The sequence below is a fragment of the Geotrypetes seraphini genome, chromosome 11, assembly GCF_902459505.1.
Source record: "Geotrypetes seraphini chromosome 11, aGeoSer1.1, whole genome shotgun sequence".
Taxonomy (NCBI): domain Eukaryota; kingdom Metazoa; phylum Chordata; class Amphibia; order Gymnophiona; family Dermophiidae; genus Geotrypetes; species Geotrypetes seraphini.
In genome coordinates, this window is record NC_047094.1 from 69,722,742 (window position 1) to 69,739,853 (window position 17,112).

General features: G+C 43.2%; 1 protein-coding gene across 5 annotated transcripts in view; it reads left to right on the top strand.

Annotated features, from left to right (window-relative positions):
* Window positions 1-1,003: 1,003 nt before the first annotated feature.
* GRIK5 (glutamate ionotropic receptor kainate type subunit 5) overlaps window positions 1,004-17,112 on the top strand; it is a 359,271-nt gene continuing 343,162 nt past the window's right edge. For 4 of the 5 annotated variants that reach the window (XM_033914744.1, XM_033914746.1, XM_033914747.1 and 1 more), the window contains exon 1: window positions 6,011-7,597. The gene's annotated coding sequence lies outside the window, so the exon portion shown is untranslated. Of the gene's footprint in view, window positions 1,088-6,010; window positions 7,598-17,112 lie in introns of those variants that run through there. The other variant, XM_033914745.1, reaches the window with a different exon arrangement.

Below are 17,112 nucleotides of genomic sequence, written 5' to 3' on the forward strand. Positions count from 1 at the left end.
ATAACTCTGCTGTGGCTCCCATGCAAGAGATACAAGACTGAGCACTTATTATGAATAATTAATAGGATATTTTAGTAATAAGTTTGGACAAAAAAAAGACAAACATTGTTTTGTAGAATTAACAGAAACAAAAAAGCTGGCAAATGTATTAATTAGGAATACAGAAGTACCAATATTGTATAACTTGGACTCCTAACAATATTAAGTTTAAATCTCCAATTAAGTGCCAATTAGCTAATTATGCTGCACATGTAACTGACCCTATTCTATAACTGGGCATGCAATTGTGTACCTAATTTTAAGTGCAATTTATAGAATTTGGGGTAAGTGTGGTCTGGGGAAGTGGTTCCTAATCCTGTCCTGGGGGACCCCCAGCTAGTCAGGTTTTCAAAATATCTCTAATGAATATGCATGAGGTAGATTTGCATGCCTGACACCTCTATTATGTGCAAATCTGCCTCATGCATATTCAGAGATATCTTGAAAACCCAACTGGCTGGGGAACCCCCAGAACAGGTTTAAAAACCACTGGTCTGGAGCAAAGTCATTTATATGCATATTGGGACTTGTATACTCCCTTTTTATAGCTTTATAACCATACTCAAAGCGGTTTACATACACACACTTCAAGCATTTTCCCTATCTGTCCCAGTGGGCTCACAGTCTATCTATTGGACCTGGGCAGTGGAGGACTAAGTGACTTGCCCAGGGTCACAAGGAGCAGCACGGGATTTGAACCCACCACCTCAGGGTGCTGAAGCTGCAGCTCTAACCACTGCACCATACTCTCTCCTTCACGCTTGGTGTGACTTCTGCTCGTATTTTATATAGACCACAGGAGCCATTCTGCCCTATTAAAATTTTTTCCTTGTGTTGTGCTGTCTAAAGAGTACCTTTAGAAAAGGGGTCACCTATGCCGACGGATTGGATACACCCACGTCAATGGGAAAGGGCCTCAATGCTCAACAAGTGCTGTCTTTTTTTTTTCATTTTAGGGATAATTAAATTGTGTGGACATGAAATCAGCATGCCTACATTCTGGAGCGAAACTAGAACTATCATGCCTTTTGACTGAGAAAATTATTTGGTGAGTTGACTTGTAGAAAATAGTTAGAAACCCCCCCCCCCCCAACCCATTAAGAACAAAAGCACTAACACTGAGGGCTGATGGAATATTCAACACAAAAATGAAGCTCTTTATTCCACACCTGAGCCCTGCACAAACTGAATACTTGGAGACTGGAATATTGCTCTTCCTAATCAATATGGGTAGATTTTCTGATGAAATCACTAACTGGCCCTATAAACAAGAGATGCCGGAATGAAATCTGTGCAACGTTGTGGGCAGGGCAAAGGAACCTGACAGCGCAACCAGGCCCAACACTATGGAGCAGGACCTACTTCTGCTGGAAAAATGGTCCAGTACTTGGCAACTAAACTTTAATGCCAAAAAATGTAATGCATCTTGGAAACAGTAATCCATGCAGAACATACACCTTGAACGGTGAAAACTTAACAAGAACTACTGCAGAAAGGGACTTGGGAGTACTCATCCGGGACGTTATGAAAGCTGCAAATCAAGTGGAGAAAGCCTCAGCAAAAGCTAGACAAATGCTGGGTTGCATCAGAAGGAGCTTCATCAGCCGAAAGCCTGAAGTCATACTACCATTGTAGGGATTCATGGTGAGACCTCACCTGGAATACTGTGTCCAGTTCTGGAAGCCACATTATCAAAAGGATGTGAAGAGAATGGAGTCGATCCAGAGAATGGCCACTAAGATGGTCTCAGGACTTAAAGATCTCCCTTATGAGGAACGTCTGGCCAGACTGCACTTATATTCTCTCGAAGGCGCAGAGAAAGGGAGGACATGGTAGAAACATTCAAATACATCACGGGCCGCATTGAAGTGGAAGAAGAAATCTTTTTTCTCAAGGGTCCCATGGCGACAAGAGGGCATCCGCTAAAACTTAAAGGGGGGGGAGATTTCATGGTGACACCAAGAAATACTTCTTCACCGAAAGGGCGATTGATCGATGGAATGGTTTTCCACGCCAATTGGTCGAGGCCTGCAACGTGGTCGACCTCAGCCACAAGAGGGCATCTGCTCAAACTCAGGGGCGGGAAATTTCATGGCGACACCAGGAAATATTTCTTCACCGAGAGAGTGGTTGATCTTTGGAACGAGCTTCCGGTGCAGGTGATCGAGGCAAACAGCGTGCAAGAATTTAAGAGCAAATGGGATGCCCATGTGGGATCCCTTAGACCAGTGTTCTTCAACCACTGGTCCATAGAAATTTCTTGCCGGTCCACAGGGCCAGCACGTGCATCAGGCCCAAAACAGTGTTCTTCAACCGCCGGTCCACGGTGCGATCGATGTGGCGTTATCTTCGAGCCAGCTCCCTCTTCCTAACTGATTCAGTGCACAAAGCCACGGGCGGTGAATCCTATGGGCATCTTGCGCCTGAACCGGAAGCCTTGTCTCTGATGTTGCAACGTCAGAGGGAAGGCTTTCAGATGAGGCATGGGACGTGGAAGGTGCAATTAGTACTATTATGGGAGCGGGGTCTGGGGTGGAGATTGGGTAGAGATGGGCGGAGTCTGGCCCACGACTTAGCCCAGTGTTCTTCAAACGCCGGTCTACGGACTGATGCTGGTCCACAGAATAATTTTTTTATTTCTGCCGGTCCATAGGTGTAAAAAGGTTGAAAAACACTGCCTTAGAGGGTTAAGCCAAGGGAACCTGTCATCAGGTGTGGGATCCCTAGAATAGTAGACTTGGGGGTGGGTCAGTAGAGTGGGCAGACCTGATGGGCTATGGCCCTTATCTGCCGTCATCTTCTATGTTTCTATGACTTCAAGAGACGATGGGACAAACATATGGGGTTGCTACAGAGTTATGCTTAAAAGATGGATTCTCGTGGGAGAGGGACTCTAGAGTGGGCAGATTTGTTGAGGAAGGGTTCTTGAGTGGGCAGACTTGTTGGGCCGCCGGCCCTTATCTGCTGTCATACTCTATGTTTCTGTGTTAAAGTACTCAGTGGACAACCTATCCATTACATGGGCTTCTAGTTTATGGCTCAAGTTCAAATATTTGATTATATGAAGTACATAGGGGGGGGGGGGGGTTTCCTCATTTTAAAATAATAAATTAATAAACTCAAATTGTAGCATTGGTATAATTGACTCGATATTTCTCTTAGGGCCCCTTTTACAAAGGCATGGTAGCAATTCAAATGCACCTCAGCCTGTTCAATTCTTATGGGCTGCGTGGTATTTACCATGCCAGGCCTCACTACTGTGCCTTTAAAAGGGGCCCTTAGTGTTGATTAATGTTAGTAGCCATATTTTAATTGTAATGTTTAAATATAAAAAAAAGAGAGAAGGTGTTTATGTGCTTATGTTACTGACATGCTTTCCTACATGGTAAATATATTAACAGGGGTACGTGAGACCACTCTTGCCATCAAGTCAGATACTTTATCAGATAAAGAGAAACCATACCCTACCTGCACAACGCTGCCATTAAGAAACTGGTTGTTGATAAATACACTTACACAATTAAATTAATTATCAAAATGCTTTAAACTTTATGATCAGACCAATTTCAATTAGGAAACACCAGCCAGAGGTATTAAATTTATTTATTTATTTATTCAATTTTCTATACCGTTCTCCCAGGAGAGGTCAGAACGGTTTACATGAATTTATTCAGGTACTCAATCAGATCACGAAACAGCATTACTAACATTTTCGGAGGTGACACGGACACGGGGTCATAGCCTGAAACTGAGTGGCAGCAGGTTTAGGACAAATGTTAGGAAGTTCTGTTTCACACAGCGAGTGGTTGGCGCTTGGAATGCTCTTCCGGAGGAGGTTGTGGCGGAGACTACTGTTCTGAGTTTCAAGCGCAAGTTGGATGCACATCTTCTTGAAAAGCATATTGAGGAATACGGGAAATCCGGGTCTCCAAAAAGGTGTACTTAAATGGGCCTCCGCGTGCGCGGATCGCCGGACAAGATGGACTTCGGTCTGATCCGGTGAAGGCATTTCTTATGTTCCTGGCACGCTCACAATCTATCTAATGTACCTGGGGCAGTGGGGGGATTAAGTGACTTGCCCAGGGTCACAAGGAGCAGCGTGGATTTGAACCCACAACCCCAGGGTGCAGAGGCTGTTTATTGTGCAAAATATAACAACATAGCAATTAATATCTTAACATTGTAAACAATAATAAATTCCAAACCTCTTAACAAGCTGGATAACCCTTAGGTTGGTCTGTGGTGCTTTGCCATGCCAGCTGGGTCCTTGCAGGGCTTGCATGGACTATAGAATGACACGGTGACAAAATTCATCACCGTTCCCGTCCCTGCGGATAACCGCGGTAAACAATCCTCATGTCATTCTTTAAGGAGAGAAGGAAGAATCAGAGTATGAATGGCCACAACCACTGACCCTCAAGCTTTGCTTTGAAGAATGCTGGTGTAGAAGGACTAAGGCTGAAATAGACACTAAAGAATGAAATGGGATTATTTCCCGCGGGGATGGAAACGGTGATGAATTTTGTCATCGTGTCATTCTCTAGCATGGACCTCCATGCCAGTGTCTGAGTCACAACCCACAACAGTGGGGCTTAATAATCACCACCTGGTGAAAATTAAAGCCCCAAGAAATAAAACAGCTTGTAAATTAGCATTTGCTCTGGTCCTCCCCTCCTCCTATCTTTCTCAAGAACAAGATAAAATGGTGCCAATAACAGAATGGACATGTGGGTAGGAAAGCGAGAAGGCCTAATCCTTGCAAGCACATAATCTCACCCTTCCTAAACCCTTGGGACCCATATAATAAGCAGGATGTTGTATGCTAAGCTCCACTTCTTCCTGTTCGCCTACCCATGGCAGTGAAGCCAAACTGGGCAACTTACTCAGCGTCTGTGGATGGCAAGGCAAGGGGTTCACACCCCGGTTTTAACAGGCTTGTACTCGGGACAAGAGTATTGTATGCGATTCCTATACACAAGTATTACCATACCGGGTCAGATCAAAGGACTCAAGCCTACTATCCTGTTTCCCAGCAGTAGCCAATCCAGATGACAAGTAGGCAGAATCCATGCCATTATAGCACCAGAAGTAAGCAGGGGCCAGCCCTAGTCCTCTGATTAACCCTTTCTTGCTCACTCGCGTCGCGCTCCAGCATTATAGTGTTCTCGTTTTTTGCTCTATGTACCCCAACTAGGATTATTTTCAGAAGAAATGGCGTTTTGCCCAATAAAGAAGCAACATTCCAGATAGTTTAAAAAAAAAAAAGTCAGCCCCCGAGTGAATGTGGCAGTGTGAGCTTCCTCAGCAGTGCCGCGCCAGTGGGACTCCAAAAGCCTTAAACTTCTTTGAAAGCTGAAGCAGTGCCTTTCCTCTTTCTGCCGTGTGCTAAAGCGGGGCTTGAATCCTACTTTGCCCCTTCCCCTCCGGTGCTCGTACAAAGCTGCCGTCCGTTTTCTTTCCTCCATTTGCTTACACGGTCCAGAGGCTTCTTGTCACCCTCTTTCCGGCACTGCCCAGGTCTGCACCTCCTTCCCCCCCCCCACCCTCCTATGCCAGCATGGGGCCCAGCTATCTTCCCTTGCGAACTCTTGATTCTTCCTCTGGGAGCGGGATATCAGCTACAGGTCTTGCCCTCCTTTCCTCCGTCAATGGATGACACTTCCCCCTCTTTCTGTTCTCTATCAGGTCACCCCTCTTCGCTCTCCCTTTATTTTGGAATTGTTCTCTAGTCTCACCCCCTGTTCATCTCAGGCCCTCCCCCCATTTCCATCTAGCCCCCAACCCGCACCCTCTTTCTTTTTTCTCTCTCCCTACCAATTTCTTCCCTCCCCCCGTCCCCTTTCTTCTCTCTCCTTACCCCCCTTCACCTTTCTTCCTCCGCTGCCCTCTCTCTCCGGGACTTGCCTAAACGCTGTTTGCTCCGGCCTGCCCCCTCCTCCCCCCTCTTCCCTCCCCTCCGCCCATTGATGGTGCGAGGAGCTGCGCTGAGACCTGCATACTGAGGAGCTGATCAGGATTCCTCCTGCAGCAAGAGCAGCCAGCGCTGAATACCAATGCTCTGAGAGCCCCCCTCCTCTCCCCTGGCAATCGGAAGCCCCCTCTCCTTCAGCGAGGAGACCAACACCTCCATAGCACGGCCCTCCCTCCCCCCCCCCGAAGCCAGAGAGAAAGGGTCCCTGCTCTCCTCCTTCACACGCTGCAGGCCCTCCGAGCCCGGGCACCCCCCCGTCCCTGAGACTGGAGGCAGGAGAGAGAGTGAAAGGAGCTGAGACTCGGAAGGGGCCCCCCCTCAGCGCCCCAGAACCTCGAAGGAGCGAAGCAGTTCGGACTCGGGGAGAGGAGGCGGCGGGCGGGGCCCGATCCCCAGCTCCGGGGACTCTCTCTGGATCGGCTGAGCCAGACGCCCGCTGAAGATCTCTGGGTCCTCTCCTTCCCTCCCCCTCCCTTCATGGATGATTCCTCGTTTCGGGGGGGAATTCTGGGCAGCGGATTGCACGTGTAGGCTCTCCGCGGCCTTTTCCCCGGTGACGGGCGGCGTAACACCCGCCGGAGCGGACCCGGCTGCTTCTCGCGGCTGTCCTCTGGGTCTTCGGCGAGCGGAAACGGCAATTTGGCTTCGGACAGCTCGGGAAGTGGAGTGGTGCAGCCGCCTCTGGGACTTGTGATTCCCCCCCTCCCCCAGTTCTCCTCAGCTGCCCCTCATTCGATTCTGTAACCTGATCTCGCTCTCTGCCCTTTACCCCTTCCCCTCTCAGCACCCCGTCTCTGCTCTCACCTGTCTCCTCTCTGGGGGGGGGGAGGGGGGGCTATGAAGCGGACTGCAATCTTGGGACCCCTGGAGAACTTCAATCTCACACACTTTTGCGCTGGAATTTGGGAGTTTTAATCATCAGAAGTTCCCCAGCCCCCCCCCTCCTTTCCCCTCCGGCGCGGGGTTACATTTCCCTTCTCTGGGCGTAGGGAGGGAAGGAGGGGGCCCTATGTATACGATCTTGGGGGCCTCGATGTGTGCGCCCCTCAGGGGCTGTGTACTTGTAGGGGCCAGTGGTCCGATTGCCAATACAGGATGGCGGTCTCTGGTTGTACAACAAAATAGTCAGAATCAGGACAACAGAATGACCCCATCGCGACAGCACCACGATGATCAAGACAGAGAATAGCGATCGTGACACTAGAATAACTACAGCGGTAGCAGAATAACTCAGATCCCGAGACACAATAGCCAGGATATGGACAAAGAATAAGAAGTGGGACAAAGACTTAATATCGTGATAAAACAATCCAAATAATTAGGGAATACTATCGGGACAGCAGAACCTCAGATCCCTGTAGTTTTGTTTGATTTTGCTTTAGTATCTTTTGGTGTGTTTTTTGAGTGGATTTTCATCTTTGGGGGGAAAAGGGGCTGGATTACTTCCACCAGCCCGTCAGCTCCCCTGATCACCTCTCAGGGATGGAGACCGTGTGTTGCTGAGGATTCCTCGGGGACGGACGGAGCTGGCAGCTCCCCTTCGGCCAAGGGTTTGGCATCTCCTGGACTCTGCACTTCCCTGATTCCGTAAGTCAGCATCGAGGAAGGGGGACTTTCTCTCTCTCTCTCTCTTTCTGTGTGCACTGGGTATGTTGGGATCCCAAGTATAGGTTGTATACACTAAGAATTGGCTCAATGGCATGTTATATATTGGTGGTAGTGTCTGTGATTGTGTTTCTCTAACTTATGTAGATTGGCTATGCATTGTATACTGTACATCTTATTCATGTAGGTTGTAGGTATCTGTAATATGTATGTAAGGGGGGTGGTAAACAGGGTACTTGCCCTGGGCTCCCAAGCTGAAGAAGACATAGACTGAAGACCAGCTTTGGGGCCTCCTCTCTAGTTTTTGCCCTGGGCCCTTGAATGTCTATTACCAGGCCTGGTAGGGGGAGGAGTGCACCTGTGTTTAAGGGCAGTAGTGTCTGTATATGTAGGGGTGGTCTGTCTATGTGTTTATGGGATGGCAATCTTTGATGGTGTCTATCAGGTATGTGTACTATGTATTGGATAAGCCTGCATATATGCTTCCCTTATATCCGTCTTCTATTTTATTATGCCTGTTTAGGAATAGATGGGGGTAGAGAGGGAGTGTGTGTGTGGTGGTGGTGGTGGTGGTGGCTGCAGTGGTTCTGATTGCCCAACTCCATAAGCAACTAGTACAGCTGAGACATCCTTATCTGGCACAATACAGCCAGCCAGACTGCTCTTGCACCTGGCTTTACCCTCTCATTAGCTTTGAAGCTCCTGAATCCTGAATAGGAAGGAGGTGGGCTGGGGGGAGAGCTGAATTAATAGGTAACTATCCAGCTCAATATGATTACGCAAATTTGAGAATGAGCTCTGTTCTTACCAGAAGACCTTATAATTGGGTTATTTATGAGGTGGTTCAACTAAGACAGCTCCGTATTCATTCGGTCTGTCTCCTGGCCCGTCTGTCTACCTCTTTTTGTTTATCTATCCAATCTTTCTCTCGCTTCTTCTTTCCTCTGTCCAATAAGACACACCATGATGGACGTTGGACATTATTTTCTTTTTCTTGTAGATTAGCGCAGCAACATAGTAGATGACAGCAGAAAAAAAAAAGACCAAAAGGTCCGTCCAGTTTGCCTAGTTACTTCTGTATATGTTCTGGCTTTGTTACTAGAGACATATCCTATGGTTTTGCAATGTTCAGCAGGGAGCTTGTAATCAGCATGTTATATGAGACCGTTTATTAATTGAAGAGTCTTCACACAATTTACATCAGGCACTTCATACACAAGAAATTCTAAGTCTAAATAAATACATATCACAAACGTTATACACAGAAACACATGTATACATTCAGCACTTTACATACTCTATAATGACAGTTATGCACTTTACATACTGTATAATGACATATCTATATGTAAACCACATATATTTGTTCAGAAGGACATATGATACTGTATATACCGTAAATTCATGCATAAAAATTTGTGCATGTATGACAGCGTTTGTAGACAGTACCTGATACTTTTTCTTTGCATTGCTAGAGCTTCACCTCCTGTACCACATTTCTCTTTTCTCTATTCTTCTACCTTTCCTTCCATCTCTCCTTTTTATCACTCTTTTCTCCATATCATTCCTATTGCTTTTGTTCCTTTCCTTCACTTTTCTCTTATCTCTCATCTTCTCTTCCGGAATTTTCTCTTTTTCTCTCTTCTCACTTTTATTATTTCTTCTTCCCACCTACCATCTTATCTTTCTCTTCTTCCTTACCTCATTTTCTCTCTCTTTCCCACTTACCATAATCTCCTCATATCTTTCTCTTTCTATGTCTTCTCTATCTCTCCTATTCATTCTCCATTCCTCATCTTCATTCTTTCTACTTTTCCTCATGTATTTTCCCATCTGTCCTCTCTTCTTCACCTTTCCTACAATCATGTTTCTCTCTCCACATTGCTTCTTTCATCACTCCCTTCCTAAATCCTATTTTTCTTTTCTATTTTTCTTCCTATCTTTTGCTCTATTCCTCACTTTCATTATTTCCCCATATCCCCATGTCACTTATTTCTTATCTTTTCCATATTTCCTTACTCTCTTATATTTATTTTGTCTCTTTCCTTCCTCTGCTCATCTCTTAACTCTCACCTTTCCTCCCATCTCTCACCTCATTTATGCACCTCCTCTTCAGCCACATTTTCTTTGCCTTCCATGTTTATGTTATACCAGCCTCATATCTGTGAGCTTTCTTCTCCTGTCTTGTATTCCACACTCTGTTTTAATCTCTCTACACTAATTTCCCTCACCTCTTTACTTTTGTTCATCTTCTTTCAACACCTCTCTTCCCATTGCTCTCCTCTCTCTTTTTCACTTCTGCACCCATCTTCTGTTTTCAGACTTCTTTCCTTTAACTTTTTCATCTCTCCAGTTCCTTTCCTAACTCTTCCTCACTTCTTCAATCTGCATTATTTCTCCTCTTATCCATCTCTTTTCCCCTATAGTCCTCTTCCATTAATTTCATCTCTTTTCCTTCCTTATGTCCTCTTCTCCTTCCATCTCTCTTCCCCACCTCCCTACCTCTATATATCTTCTTGTCCATCGTACATTCAATTTTCCTCTTTCTCTGTTTCTACCTCTTCCCAAATTTCTTTTATCTGTTCACCAATTCTTCTCCTATCTCTATTCTTCTAATTCCACACTGTTTCTTTTCATCTCTTCCTCTCTCTCCTGCATCTCTTCTCCAGACTTTTCTCAACATTTCATCTATTTTTCTCTTACCTTTCATTCTCCACACATCTTTCTTCCTTGTATTTCTTTCACATTTTCACCTATATATGTTTCACTTCTACTGTTTCCTATCTTTCATCACTTATTCCCATTTCTTCTCTCTTCTCTTTTCCTAAACACTTCTCTTCTCATTGCTTTCCTCTCTCATCTCCTTGTCTCTGTTCATTTCTCTTCTTTCAGCTCTTTTTCATCTCCCTTCCCTAGATCTTCTCTATCTCTATTTCTGCTCTATGCTTTTCTATTTCTTACTCCTCCTTTTATACCTTTCATTACATCTTTCTTCCTTCCCAAACATTCATCTATTTTTCTTTTCTACTCTTCCAGTTTTTTTCCTGTTCTCTCTACTTTTTTCAATCTGTTTTCACCCTTTATCGTCTTTCTTTCTTTTTCTTCCTCTAACTTCCTCACTTATCTTCTTTTTTAATCACAGCTTACCTTCCATTTCTTTTCTCTAGTCTGCCTTTCTTCTCCTATCTTTCCTATGCTTTCTCTTTTCTCCCACCTATCCTTCAATCTCAGTTTGCTCTCCATATACTTTTTCTCCCATCCCTTTTACTCCTTTTGTAGCCTCTCTTTCCCCTTTTCTTTTTTTTTTTCGCACCCCCAACTTTCACCCAGCTCTCTTTTAATCTTTAACCTCTATTATCCTGCTGTCTCTTCCCCTCAGTTTTCTTCATCACTTTTTCTTTTCAACTCTCTCCCCTTTTACCATCTCTTGTTCTCTTCACTCTCTTCCCAGATCTCTTTTGCTATCTTCTTCCTCTCTTCATTTCACCCTGCCATTGCTTTCCTTTCTATTCTTCTGTATCTATCTCTTTCCCTCATCTATCCTTAGATTTCTTTCATTTAGATTCCTCATTTCTCTCTATTTTCTTCTTTGATCCTTGCCTCTTCTTCCATCTGATCTCCTATCTCTTTCTATTCTGCTTTTCACATTTAATCTTTTTCCATCTCCACATTTCTTATTTATCTCCACCTTTGTCCACTTCTCATTCCATCATATTTCCTCTTCTCTGTCAAACTGTCTCCTTTATTACTCATTCCCATCATAAACTTTCCTTATTTCGTATCACGTCTCCTTCAATTTATTTTTCTTTGTTCTTCTGCCTTTCCTCCCATCTTTCTTCTTTCTATTCCTTACCTTTTCTCCCATATATTTTATTCTTATTCCCAATATCTCTTTCCTTTAATTTGTCTGTTTTGCCATCATTTCCTCTCATATCTTTCCTTTCTCACCCACCCTTTTCTTCTCTCCCTTTTTTATTTTGTCCTCATAGGGCCTCTCATCATTCTACTCTTCGTCCATCTCCTTCTCCCACTTTTTCACCCATGTGTCTCTTCTTTTTTCATCTTTTATCTTTTCCCCCCACTTGTGCTCGCATTTCTTATCATGCCTTTGTATCTCTCTATGGTGCGGCTGCACCTTCAATACTGTATGCAGTTTTGCTCGTCACATCTCAAAAAAGATGTAGTGGAATTAGAAAAGGTACAGAGAAGAGCAACAAAAATGATAAAAGGGATGGACTAAAGCGGCTAGGGCTGTTCAGCTTGGAGAAGAGAAGGCTCAGGAGAGATATGATAGAGGTCTATAAAATACTGAGTGGAGTGGAACGAGTATATATGAATCGCTTGTTTACTCTTTCTAAAAATACTAGTACTAGGGGACATGTGATAAAACTACTACGGTAAGTAGTAGATTTAAAACAAATTGGAGAAAATATTTCTTCACTTAGAGGGTAATTAAATTCTGGAATTCATTGCTTGAGAATGTAGTAAAAGCAGTTAGCTTAGCAGGGTTTAAGAAAGGTTTGGATAATTTCTTAAAAGAGAAGTCCATAAGTCATTATTAAGATTGCTTGAGGAAATCTACTGCTTATCCCTAGGATAAGCAGCATAAATTTTTAAAACAGATATTGCCACGTACTTGTGACCTGGGTTCGCCTCTGTTGGAAACAGGATATTGAGCATGATGGGCCTTTGGTCTGTCCCAGTGTTCTTGTATTCTTATGTTACCCTCTCTTTTTCTCTCGCTTTTCATTTTTCTTCTGTTCCCTCATTTTTCTTTTTTGTCTTCTGTCCATTTCTCTCTTCTCTGTCTCACCTCATTTCTTCTTATTGTTTGCCTCTGGGAATTTCTCTCACTTCCAAGAAACTATATCTGCCATAATTCACTGGTATCCTCGGGAAACAAAAAACACGAAGTGTGGTTATATTTTCATTTTGATTATTGCTTTTTAAGACACCGATAGCTGAAATCCTATGACACTTCTAAGATATCACAAATACACTCATATATACAAATGTGTGCATGCAAAAATATTTATATGCAATGTGTTATCTGCATTTGTGTGGTGCCTGAATACAGGGCCTTGAAATGTATCACCAACACAATTGTATATAGTGAGAACCCATATATTCTTCTGATAGCTATTAATTTCTAAAAGTCTATTAAAACATAAATATGAGAATATATACATAAATAAACAGATAAATTGATAAATACCTCTCAAGATTAAAAACGAATTAAGTAAAATTTGTAAGTAAAAATCTTGCATTTAGTGCTCTAAGAGAAAGCATTGATGGATCTTCATGCACACTGCTATCGGTCTGAGCTGTTTGCTCTCTGGACCAGCTTGGACCCTTTTCTTTTTATTCTCTGCAGAAGCTGCTGATGAGCAGGCACCAGATGAAAGACAATGAGGCAGAAATGTATCCATCTGTTCCAAAGATTTCATTACTGAGGCCAGACCCTTCACGCCAGGGCCTGCCTGGAACCTAACAAGGCTGAGGTTCAATGATCAGACCCCCCCACCCCTCCCACCTCTGTTACACTGTTCTTCTCAGCCCTTTCAGTCTTGGGGCATCACACTCTCAGGGCAGGCACCCTCTCTGGAGAGTACCTGAGAGCTGTTCTGCAGGAGCAGCCCTCTTCCATAATCACATCCTGGTTTTCTTTCAGTGCTTTCCTTTCCCTGCCTTTGATGAGAAGGGCCAGATGATGGGAACAAGTGAGCTGTGAGCTCCCAGCTGGCCTGGATGGACTGCAGTAGAGATGCTCATTTACAATGCTGCACAATTTTTATTCTTTCAGTAGTGCCAGAACACCCAGAGGCTTATTCTTATGTGTACAAAATCTGTATTTCCTGGGGAAAGCTCTGAATTTGGCACATGCTTGTTTGATTTTCTTCTCTTTTATACCCATTTATGCATATTGAGGATTAGATGATCACAGCTCCACCTTTTCTTGGCACAATATTGTACAGGTTTGGTGTTGCCCTTTAGGGCATTAGGCATCGTAGGCATATTACAGTCTTGTGCCCTCCCCCTTTATATCTATATCTCTCCCCCTGCTCAGCATCTCCACTCTAAGAATATAAGAAAACCCATACTGGGTCAGACCAGTGCTCCAGAATCCTGTTTCCACAGTGGCCAATCCAGGTCACAAGTTTCTGGCAGAAAGCCAAATAATTAGTTTATTAGTTTATTAGGATTTTATATACCGCCTATCAAGGTTATCTAAGCGGTTTTTACACTCAGGTACTTAAGTATTTTCCATGCTACCAACCACAGGGCAAGCAGTGGCTTCTGCATATTTATCTCAATATCAGACTATGAACTTTTCCTTTGGGAACTTGTCCAAACTTTTGTTTTTCCTGCCAAAATTCAAATTCGTGGCCTTCCTGTCTCAATCCCTAGTCAATCATGTTTAAGGACCCACTCTATGTATAGGAAAACTGGAGACCTCACAGCACACCCTGAAAAAAAAGGCACAGCATGATGTCTAAAACATCGGTTCCACCTACCCAGATGTGACAAGACTTGGAAATCTGCAACAATCTTGTCTAAACCTTCGTTAAATCCAAACATGCTAACCGCTGTTACCAAATCCTCTGGCAATGAGTTCCAGAGCGTAACTATTCTTTGAGTGGAAAAAAAAAATTCCTCCTATTTCTTTTGAAAGCATATCCATGTCATTTCATTGAGTATCCCCTGGTCTTTGTACTTTCTAAAAGGGTGAAAATCGATTTACTTTTGACCATTCTACACCACTGAGAATATTGTAGACCTGAGTCATCCCCCACCAGCTGTCTCTTTTCCATTTGAAGAATCCCAACCTCTTTAGGCTTTCCTCATACAAGAGGAGTTTCATCTCCTTTATTTTTTTTGCTCAAGTTTCAAGTTTATAAAAAAATTTTTTAAACCGCTTAATCAAATTTCTAAGTGGTGTACAATATAAAATTTACATAAAAACAGATTAAAAATCTGGGATACCAGATAAAACCGAAACATCTTAATAAAACACATAATAAGACATATGGACTTACTTCAAACAATAGGAAAGAAAGGGAAGAACTACAATCGTAAAAGAGAAAGCGAAACAAAAAAGGAAAATACAATAGGTTAGGGTAAAAAGCGATAAAATTTGTTTGTTTGTTTTATTGTCCTTAAGAGGACAGTTATTGTCCAAAGGCATCCTGGAACAAAAATGTTTTTAATTTTGATTTGAATTGGTTTATTTTGGATTCACTGCGCAAATGATTGGGCAGTCGATTCCAGAGAGTAAGGGCAGTGACAGCAAAGTTATTGGAACGCAACGTGTTGATTAATTTTAAAGAAGGTATGATGAGAAGATTTTGTGACATTGAACGAAGCGATTTTAAAGAATTATAAGGAATTAAAAGTCTGTTAATAAACTCCGGTTGATTATTTAGTCTTGTTGTAAAGGTTAAAAATAAAATTTTATAACTAATTCTATGTTCAACGGGTAACCAATGTACCCTGAATAGGAGAGGTGAGACATGATCATATTTCTTAATGCCACAATCTGAAGCCGTCTAATTTCCTTTTTTGTAATGCCTTTATAAAGGGCGTTACAGTAGTCTATGCAAGAAATTACTAGAAAATGGATCAATGTATTCAAAGAAGCTGGTTCTAGTAACTTTGCAAGAGAACAAATCATTCTAAGACGATAAAAACATTTCTGAACAACCATGCTAATGTGATTGTGATAAGAAAATTTACTGTCAAAAGTGACTCCTAACAGTTTTAGAGTAGGGATGACCTTGATAGGGAGCAATTTGAACTTCAGGGGAGCCTGAAGCGCTATTCCTTCTTCGAAAGGTAAGATCATAAGTTTTGATTTGATGATGCTCACTCTTCTCTGAACTTTTTCTAATCTGCTATATCTTTTTTGAGATATGGTGACTAGAACTGAACGTAATACTCAAGGTGAGATCACACCATGGAGTGATACAGAGGCATTATAATATTCCTGGGCTTATTTACCATCCCTTTCCTAATCATTTCTAGCATTCTGTTTGCTTTTCTGGCTGCTGCTGCCACCGCCGCACACTGAGCAGAAGATAAGAACATAAGAATAGCCTTACTGGGTCAGACCGATGGCCCATGAAGCTCAGTAGCCCATTTTCACGATGGCCAATCCAGGTCACTAACACCTGGCCAAAACCCAAGGAGTGGCAATATTCCATGCTACCAATTCAGGGCAATCAGTGGCTTCCCCCATGTCTTTCTCAATAAGAGACTATAGACCTTTCTTCTAGGAAATTGTCCAAACCTTTCTTAAAACTAGCTACGCTATCGGCTCTTACCACAACCTCTGGCAATGCGTTCCAGAGCTTAACTATTCTCTGAGTGAAAATAAATTCCTCCTATTGGTTTTAAAGGTATTTCCCTGTAACTTCATCGAGTGTCCCTTAGTCTTTGTAAATTTTGACGGAGCAAAAAATCGATCCACTTGTACCCGTTTTACTCCATTCAGGATTTTATAGACTTCAATTATATCTCCCCTCAGCCGTCTCTTTTCCAAGCTGAAGAGTCCTAACCGTTTTAGTCTTTCCTCATATGAGATTTCAGCATTGTGTCTACAATGACACCCCTATCTTTATTTTTTGGGTGCTGACTCCTAAAGTGGTCCCTGGCATCAGGTAACTATGATTTGGAGTATTTTTCCTGATGTGTAACACTTTGCATTTGTCCACATTAAATGTCACCTACCATTTGGATGCCCAGGCTTCCAATTTCCTAAGATCTTATTGAAATTTTTCACAGTCCACATGTGTTTTGACAACTTTGAATAATTTTGTCATCTGCAAATTTAATTCTCTCTCTTGTTCCCTCAGTCTCTGCTCAGCCCAGCCAGCCAGCCACTCCTTTCACTATCTATTGTGCCCAACATCTCCTCTTTCTTGCCCCCTACCAAGCATTTTTCTTCTGCTGTCCACTGGTCCAACGTCTTTATGTTTTTCCCCTCCACCCTCTTCCTAAAATGCTAGATTCACTTTGCCTTCTTCCTGCAATGACCAAACTCCTTTCGTCATCCCTAATATTCACCCACATTCATTTCCTTCTTTTTTCCTAATAGAAGTAGTTTTGGGCCTCTTCTCTTCAGAAGAGTGGGATGAGTTCTGTCAACCACTTCAAACCTCCATTGATCGGATAAGCTCTATCCCATGCCAGCACCACAAGTGGTTTTTAAGCTCTTGGGCTGGACCATGCAAAGTGTTGACCACTGATCTCGTCACACATAATCAGCAGTCAGGAACTGCCAACCTGTGAATTTTTAAGATGCCTGTGGTGGCCTTCTTTGAAAGCTTTCTACCAGCCTCTGGTTCATCTAATGGAAGAACTTAGCCCTGCAGCCCCCAGTAACTGGTCTTCCCTAGTGATTCCCCATCAACGTTCTAGCCAGGCCTAACCTCACTAATGAGCTTGTGGCATTCCTAAGGCAATGTTACTGGAGGGATTTGGAATATTACAGTGTGATA